The sequence below is a fragment of the Arachis duranensis genome, chromosome 5 (assembly GCF_000817695.3).
Source record: "Arachis duranensis cultivar V14167 chromosome 5, aradu.V14167.gnm2.J7QH, whole genome shotgun sequence".
NCBI lineage: Eukaryota > Viridiplantae > Streptophyta > Magnoliopsida > Fabales > Fabaceae > Arachis > Arachis duranensis.
Window position 1 is genome coordinate 42,040,414 of NC_029776.3, and position 8,783 is coordinate 42,049,196.

Sequence of the window (8,783 nt, forward strand, 5' to 3'; positions counted from 1 at the left end):
AAATCATGTAAAATGCACAATGTATACTTGAAACAAGATGTAAGTGAATATCTACCCAAAACTAGCTTATTTCTTAAGAAAATGCCTGAAACTACCTTAAAAACAGTAAAGAAAGGTCAGTGAAACTGGCCAAAATGCCCTGGCATCAGTGTTGTTGTCACCCAAGTATGCATATTTCAAGCTTGGTGGTAAGGTCTTCAGCTCTAGTTTTGGTGCCTCTGCTTCTTTGTTGTCCGTGGGGGTTGGTATGATTGAATTCTTCATGATTCCTTGTGGTAGTTCTCCACTTGATGCTTGTTGTTCTAGCTATATAGTTCCTTCACATTGTTCTTCTTCTAAACCTCTTTGAACTATATGTTCTATGGTGCCTACCATCATGCATTCTCCTATAGACTCCTTGGGGTAACTCATTGCCTTAAAGACATTGAAGACCATCTTCTCTTCATGCAATCTCAAGACTAGTTTCCCTTTTTGTACATCAATAATGGCTCCAGCAGTAGCTAAGAATGGCCTTCTTAGGATGATTAATGTGTTGGCTTCTTCTTCCATGTCGAGCACAACAAAATCAGCTGGGAAAATGAATTCCCCCACTTTCACCAATAAATCTTCCACTACCCCATGTGAAAACTTGAATGTTCTATCAGCCAATTGAAGTGCCATTCTTGTTGGCTTGGCTTCCTCAATCTTCATCCTTCTCATCATGGTTAGGGACATGAGATTTATGCTAGCTCCTAGGTCACACAAAGCTTTCTCAATAGTGTTATCCCCTATGATGCAAGGGATTTGGAAACTCCTTGAGTCCTTCATCTTCTGAGGTAGCTTCTTTTGTATGATGGCGCTGCATTCTTTAGTTAGTACTATGGTCTCCTTTGCCCCCAAGTTCCTTTTTCTTGTTATGAGCTCTTTCAAGAACTTGGCATAAAGTGGCATCTGCTCCAATGCCTCAGCAAATGGTATGTTAATTTGGAGCTTCTTGAAGATCTCTAGGAACTTAGAGAATTGACCATCCTTCCCATCTTTTCCCAGCCTTTGTGGGTATGGTGCCTTTGGCACATAAGGCTTCAAGACTAGTTTTGATGAGGATGGAGCAGGGGTCTCTTCTTTCAAGAACTTATTTTCATGCTTTTCTGCAACTTCTTCTTTATGGTTGTCTTTGCTTGGGGTTCCTTCTTCTATAATCTTCCCACTTCTAAGTGTAATGGCCTTGCATTCCCCTCTCGGATTGGCCATGGTATCACTGGGAAATGTGTGTGTGGGCATTGGGATTTGCTTGGATAAGATCCCCACTTGTGCTTCCAACTTTGAGATTGTTGCGTCTTGATTTTTCAGATTTGATCTGTATTCTTCTTGATTGGCGTCTATCCTTCTATTAGTCTGCGTTTGTCTCTCCATAAGGGTGGAGACGGCTCCTGCAAGCTGTGATAAGAGTTGTGTTATTGCAGCCTCTATTCTCTCAAAGTTGCTCTTGATTTCACATGGTTGCATGGTTGAGGGTGGTGTGTCTTGATTGTGATTGTTATGTGTTGGTTAGTTTTCATGGTATGATATGTTTTGTGAATTATGGTAAGGTCTATGGCTGTTTGTTTGATGGTTGGGGTTGTGAGTGTTGTGTTGATTTGATGGATAAGGTTTGTTGTGGTCCTGGTTATGGCTTTGTTGGTTTTCCCACCCAAAATTTGGGTGGTTCTTCTAGCCTGGGTTGTATGTCTTGGAGTTGGGGTCATATGGTGGTCTGGATGAGTTATTCACATAATTTGCTTGTTCCCAGTCACCTTCAGATTCTGATGTACTTCCTTCTTGTTGAAGAGTTTGGTCTTGAATGGCTGAGACTTGATTAGCTTACATATTATTGGTTAAGGCTGCTAGTTGTGCTGCAATTGCCTTGTTTTGGGCTAACAAGGCATCCACAGAATTGAGTTCTAGCACTCCTTTCTTCTGAGTTCTTTCTGAAGCATAGAAATACTCATTTTCAGCTACAGTCTCGATGACATCTATGACTTCTTCAATGGGTTTCTTCTTGTTGAGTGAGCCTCCTGAATAATGATCCACAGCCTTCTTTGATTCATAGGACAGCCCTTCATAGAAGATGCGTAGTTGTACCCACTCATTGAACATTTCTGGTGGGAATCTTCTTGTCAAATCTTTGAATCTCTCCCAGGCCTCATAGAGTGTTTCAACATCTTGTTGTCTGAAAGTTTGCACCTTTGCTCTTAGCCTGTTGATTCTTTGTGGAGGGTAAAATCTTGCAAGGAATCTGTTTACAGCATCATCCCATGTGGTTAAGCTCTCCTTGGGAAATGCTTCCAACCACTTTGTTGCCTTGTCTCTGAGTGAGAAAGGGAATAAAAATAGCTTGTAGGTGTCCGAATGTACACCATTAGTCTTTACAGTGTCACAGATCCTCAAGAATGTATTGAGATGTTGGTTTGGGTCCTCCTGGGCACCTCCTCCATATGAACAATTATTCTGGACAAGTGTGATGAGTTAAAGTTTCAACTCAAAGTTATTGGCATGGATTGCTGGCTTTAGGATGCTGCTGCCACAGTTTCCTGGATTTGAGTTGATATAAGAGCCTAAGACTCTCCTTTCTTGCCCAACATGATTGCCAGCTTCCTCTCCAACATAGTTATGTGCTTCTTCCTCCATAGTGGTTTCTAGATCTTCCTCCACTTCTTCTTCTCCAACTATGCCTTTGCCTCTTGTTTCCCTCTTTAATCTAAGGAAGGTCCTCTCAGGTTCACTATCGAAGGGAGATACAGTTCCTCCTATTCTACCTATCATACACTTAGCAAATAACCAGCAGAGAACAAGTGAAGTAAAAAAATTGTTGAGATTAGTGGTTAGCCTTGTCGATGCAATTAATCAAACAGTTAGAAGGATGGAAATATGGACAATGGATAACTAAAATAATCAAGAAAAAAAGGATAGAAATCAGAATAGAGACGAAAAAAAATAAAAGAGCACTAAAAAATATAAAATAATAAGGAAATTAAATTGCTTAATCTAGCTCTCCAATCAATTTAATAACCGTCAAATTTAAACTAATCCCCCGCAACGGCGCCATAAAACTTGATGCAGTTTTGGATTCACCCTCCATATAAAAATGATGAATCCGCTCTTTTGGCAAGCGCACCAAAATTATCGTCAAGTAATAACCCACAGTGGAGTGGGATCGTATCCACAGAGATTGGTAAATTTGAACAGTTTTAATCAATTGATGAATTAGTCAAGCGGGACAGATATATTGTAAATGCAGAATTATAGTTGGCAGAAATATAAACAGCTAAACTGTAAAGGAAAGCAATAAAATGCGTAAATGGAAATGGCAGAATATAAAGTGCAGAATCATAATGACTTAATTATAAATGGGAATGGGGAATTGCAGAATGTAAAAGCAAGCTATAAAGAAAGTGGTAGATAAGAATGGGAAAATTCATTGAGATCAGGAGATGTTGTCTCTTTAGATCAATTCTAGCTTATATCCTTTTCAATCATGAAACTCATTGACCTCTTGGCAATCATGATTGATTGAGCCCCAATCCCTTGGTGACTCAATCTCTCAAATCTTGATCAATAGCCAATTCCTTGGTCTAATTGTTCATGAAGAGAGATATGCTTGGTCCCTGATTATACCACACATCCTCAAAGGTCCAAATAGAGGGAGGATTATATGTCACCATATCCAAACACCAAAACCCAGATCCTACTCAAAAGTGAGAAGGGATTTTAAGCATGGTTTCATGTTTCCTTTTCCAAGGTTCCCATGAAACCCATTTTTGCATTCAATCTCTTTTCCAAGATAATTGAACACTAAGCATGGAAAATGAAATTCCTTCTAGCAAATCAAAGAGAAGATAAAGAGAAGAAGAATTTCACTATCATCAATCCATCAAGTACAACATATCTCCCTCACTCAGTGAGAGGGATTTTAGCTACTCTTAGCTCAAAAAAAAGTACTCAAAAGTAGAGAAGATGATGAAGTGTAAAAGTAGATCTCAAACTTAGTCCCCTAACTGCTTAACCCCATTTTCAGTACTTCTTGGGGGTATTTATACTACTCCTAGCTCTCAAAATAAAAGAATTACAAAAGTGAAAAAGGAAAATTACAATTTGGAGGGAAAAGAAACTCAATAAGCGTGACTTCACAGCTAGCGTGTGGCTGGCGCTTCAGTGGCGTGCCACGTGCTCCTCCAATTTTGGCTTGGCGTGCCACGCCTGGTCCCTCAAGTGGCACACTCCTCTTCAATAACATCCCTGGCATGCCTCGCCTTCGAGCTCAAGTGGCACACCCAGGGTCTTTTAATACCCAATGTAGCCTGGCGTGCCACGCTTTCGAGCTTAAGTGGCACGCCCTAGCCTTTTTCCTCTTCTTCTTGCCTCTGGAGACTTGAACTAGCATGGCACGCCCAGGGTCTGGCATGCCACGGCCTTGCTGCACGCTTGATCAAGCTCTCTGGAAAGTTAAACTAGCGTGGCACGCCCTTTATAAACAAGTGATTCTTCTGTTTGGCGTGCCACGCCACGAACTCAAGTGGCACGCCCCAATGGCTTTTACTTCCTAAATGACACTGGCGTGCCACGCATGGGGTTCAAGTGGAACACCCAAATGAGGAATAGTGGATGGCATGCCACATCTTCGACGCCAAGTGGCACGCCCATGTGTTTGGCCTCCCTCATCCTCTCTGGAAACTTGTACCAGCGTGCCACACCCATGATCTTGCCTTAGTTCCAGTAGCTGGCGTGCCACGCCTAGCACTCAAGTGGCACGCCATAGTGAGATTCTTGGACTGGCGTGCCACGCCTTCGATACCAAGTGGCACGCCCAGCCCTTGATTTGGCCTCTTTTTGCATTGGTGTGCCACGCCTGGTTACTCAAGTGGCATGCCTAAGTGGGATTGAGAGCCTGGCGTGCCATGCCTTCGACCTCAAGTGGCACGCCCAAACTTCATTGGCCTTCAGTCCCTTATTAGGGATTTTGTACCAGTGTGCCACGCCATGCTACTCAAGTGGCACGCCCATACATTTGTGGATTTTTCATGCTTGGCGTGCCACGCCTGGTTCCTCAAGTGGCACGCCTAAGTGACTTTTTGATGCTGGCGTGCCACGCCTTCGATACCAAATGGCACGCCCATAGAAGGTGATGGGATAGGTGTGCCACGCCCAACCTGGCGTGCCACACCCCCTTTAGTGTCCTCCATTGTTGCTCTCTGGAACTTTGTACTAGTGTGCCATGCCCAGTTCCTAGCGTGCCACGCCCATGTGAATGCTTGAGAATCCTTGATGATTGGCTTTTTAGCCGGTATAGAAATTATCAAGTAACCAATCGTAGTATAGTCTAAACCGACACAAAATCCATCATCAAACAAATCAAATCAAAAACCGAGAGTATTAGTCCCAAGTCGTTCTTTCCTAGGAATGCTACAAGGATGCATGTTATTGGTTAAGTGGTCTTTTGTGGTTTGAAGAGTGTGGCATTAAAGTGCTAACAAAGGTGAACAACAATCAATCAATATTAAAGGCCTTGGCCAAGGTTGAACATTGGAAGTTCCATCACTATAGCTTCCTTCAATTTTGATAACAATAGAGTATTATTTCACTTAGTTAACCCCTAATCATATAGGAATGCAACTAAATGCAAAATGATTCTACCTACTTGGTTAAAAATAAATCAATCTCCAAGACATACATGCACAAGTAGGGCTAAGATCCCATGACGATTCATGAATCCTACCAATTCGAATATCAAAATGAAGTTCAAGTACACTTGCAAGAAGAACGCTCATGAAAGCTGGGAATTAAGGAATTGAGCATCGAACCCTCACTAAAAGTGTTTGCACTCTAGTCGCTCAAGTGTATAGGGTCGATTCTCTCAATTTTCCCCTACTCATGCTTTCCAAGATTTGTTTTTCATTGAACAATCAACAATTATTCAATGCATGCATACATTCATCATGAGGTCTTTTCATAGGTTGTAATGGGGCTAGGGTCAAGGTAGGATCATATATGATTAAGTGGACTAGAATTTGAATCTTTGATTAACCTAGACTTTACCACCTAACCTATATAATAACCTATACAATTAAGTACTAATCTAACTACCCATTCCTCACTTTTTCACATACTCATGCATTTTCTTTTCGCTTTACAACACATATGCATTGACTTTATTGAGATTCGCTTTAGGGCATTTTGTCCCCTTTTATTGCTTTCTTTTTCTTCTTTTTCTTTCTTTTTCTATTTTGTTTTTATTTTCTTTCCTTTTCTTTTTTTCACATTTACTTATTTTTCTTTCTCTTTTTCTTTGTTTTTCTCATTTTTTTTCTTTCTTTCAAGACTATCAATGCATAAGGTTTTACATTTAATTAACGCATGAGTATGTACCCGATTCACAAATATAGAAATATAAAATAAAAACATCCTTTTAACTCAACCAATGTCCCAAGTTTCCCACACTTGAATGATACTCACACACACTAGCCTAAGCTAATCAAAGATCCAAATTTAGGACATTTATTATTTTTCGCTTTAAGGCTTGTAATGTGCTAAATTAAAGAACAAATGGGTTAAGCGTAGGCTCAAAGTTGGCTAACAATAGAAGATAAAAGGTAGGCTATGGTGCACGAAATTGTGATCTCTAACAATGGCGCTCAACTTGGTATGCGCGTTTATAAACTCAGTACTTTCTTCACAACTTCGCATCACTAACCAGTAAGTGCACTGGGTCGTCCAAGTAATAAACCTTACGTGAGTAAGGGTCGATCCCACGGAGATTGTTGGTATGGAGCAAGCTATGGTCATCTTGTAAATCTCAGTCAGGCGGATTCTAATGGTTATAATGGTTTTCGAATATAAAGATAAATAAAGCATAAAATAAAGATAGAGATACTTATGTAATTCATTGGTGGGAATTTCAGATAAGCGCATGAAGATACTGTGTTCCTTCTGAATCTCTGCTTTCCTACTGCTTTCATCCAATCATTCTTACTCCTTTCCATGGCAAGTTGTATGTTGGGTTTTACCGTTGTCAATGGCTACCTCCCGTCCTCTCAGTGAAAATGGTCCAAATGCTCTGTCACAGCACGGCTAATCATCTGTCGGTTCTCGATCATGTCGGAATAGAATCCAGTGATTCTTTTGCGTCTGTCACTATGCCCAACACTCGCGAGTTTGAAGCTCGTCACAGTCATCCCATCTCAGATCCTACTCGGAATACCACAGACAAGGTTTAGACTTTTTGGATCTTAGGAATCGCTGCCAATAATTCTAGCCTATACCACGAAGACTCTGATTAAGGAATCTAAGAGATACACACTCTAGCTCTCGCTTGTAGAACGGAGGTGGTTGTCAAGCACGCGTTCATAGGGACGGATGATGATGAGTGTCATGGATCATCACATATTCACATCCATCAGGTTGAAGTACGAGTGATATCTTAGAAGAAGAATAAGCTTGAATTTAATAGAAAATAGTAGTAATTGCATTAATACTCGAGGTACAGCAGAGCTCCACAGCTTAATCTATGGTGTGTAGAAACTCCACCGTTGAAAATACATAAGTGATGAAGGTCCAGGCATGGCCGAGAGGCTAGCCTCCAAAACGTGATCAAAGGATGAAAAGATAATCCAAATATGTAAATACAATAGTAAAAAGTTCTATTTATACTAAACTAGTTACTAGGGTTTACAGAAATAAGTCTAAGTGCAGAAATCCACTTTCGGGGCCCACTTTGGGGTGTGCTTGGACTGAGCTTGAGCTTTACATGTGCAGAGGCTTCTCTTGGAGTTAAACGCCAAGTTGTAACATGTTTTTCGCGTTTAACTCTGGTTCGTGATGTGTTTTTGGCAGTTTACTCCAGAATGCAGCATGGAGCTAGCGTTGAACGCCAGTTTGCGTCATCTAAACTTGAATGAAGTATAGACTATTATATATTTATGGAAAGCCCTGGATGTCTACTTTCTAACGCAATTGAGAGCGCGCCATTTGGAGTTCTATAGCTCCAGAAAAATTATTTTGAGTGCAGAGAGGTCAGAATCCAACAACATCAGCATCCTTTGTCAGCTTTTGAATAAGATTTTTGCTCAGGTCCCTCAATGTCTACTTTCTAACGCAATTGAGAGCGCGCCATTTGGAGTTCTATAGCTCCAGAAAAATTATTTTGAGTGCAGAGAGGTCAGAATCCAACAACATCAGCATCCTTTGTCAGCTTTTGAATAAGATTTTTGCTCAGGTCCCTCAATTTCAGCCAGAAAATACCTAAAATCACAAAAAAACACACAAACTCATAGTAAAGTCTAGAAATGTGAAGTTTTCATAAAAACTAATAAAAATATCCCTAAAAGTAGCTAGATCCTACTAAAAATTACCTAAAAACAATGCCAAAAAACGTATAAATTATCTGCTCATCACAACACCAAACTTAAATTGTTGCTTGTCCCCAAGCAACTGAAAATCAAATAGGATAAAAAGAAGAGAATATACTATAAATCCCAAAATATCGATGAAGCTTAGTTCTAATTAAATGAGCGGGACTAGTAGCTTTTTGCTTCTGAACAGTTTTGGCATCTCACTTTATCCTTTGAAGTTTAGAATGATTGGCATCTATAGGAACTTAGAATTCAGATAGTGTTACTGATTTTCCTAGTTAAGTATGTTGATTCTTAAACACAGCTACTTTTATGAGTCTTGGCCGTGGCCCCAAGCACTTTGTTTTCCAGTATTACCATCGGATACATAAATGCCACAGACACATAACTGGGTGACCCTTTTCAGATTGTGACTTAGCT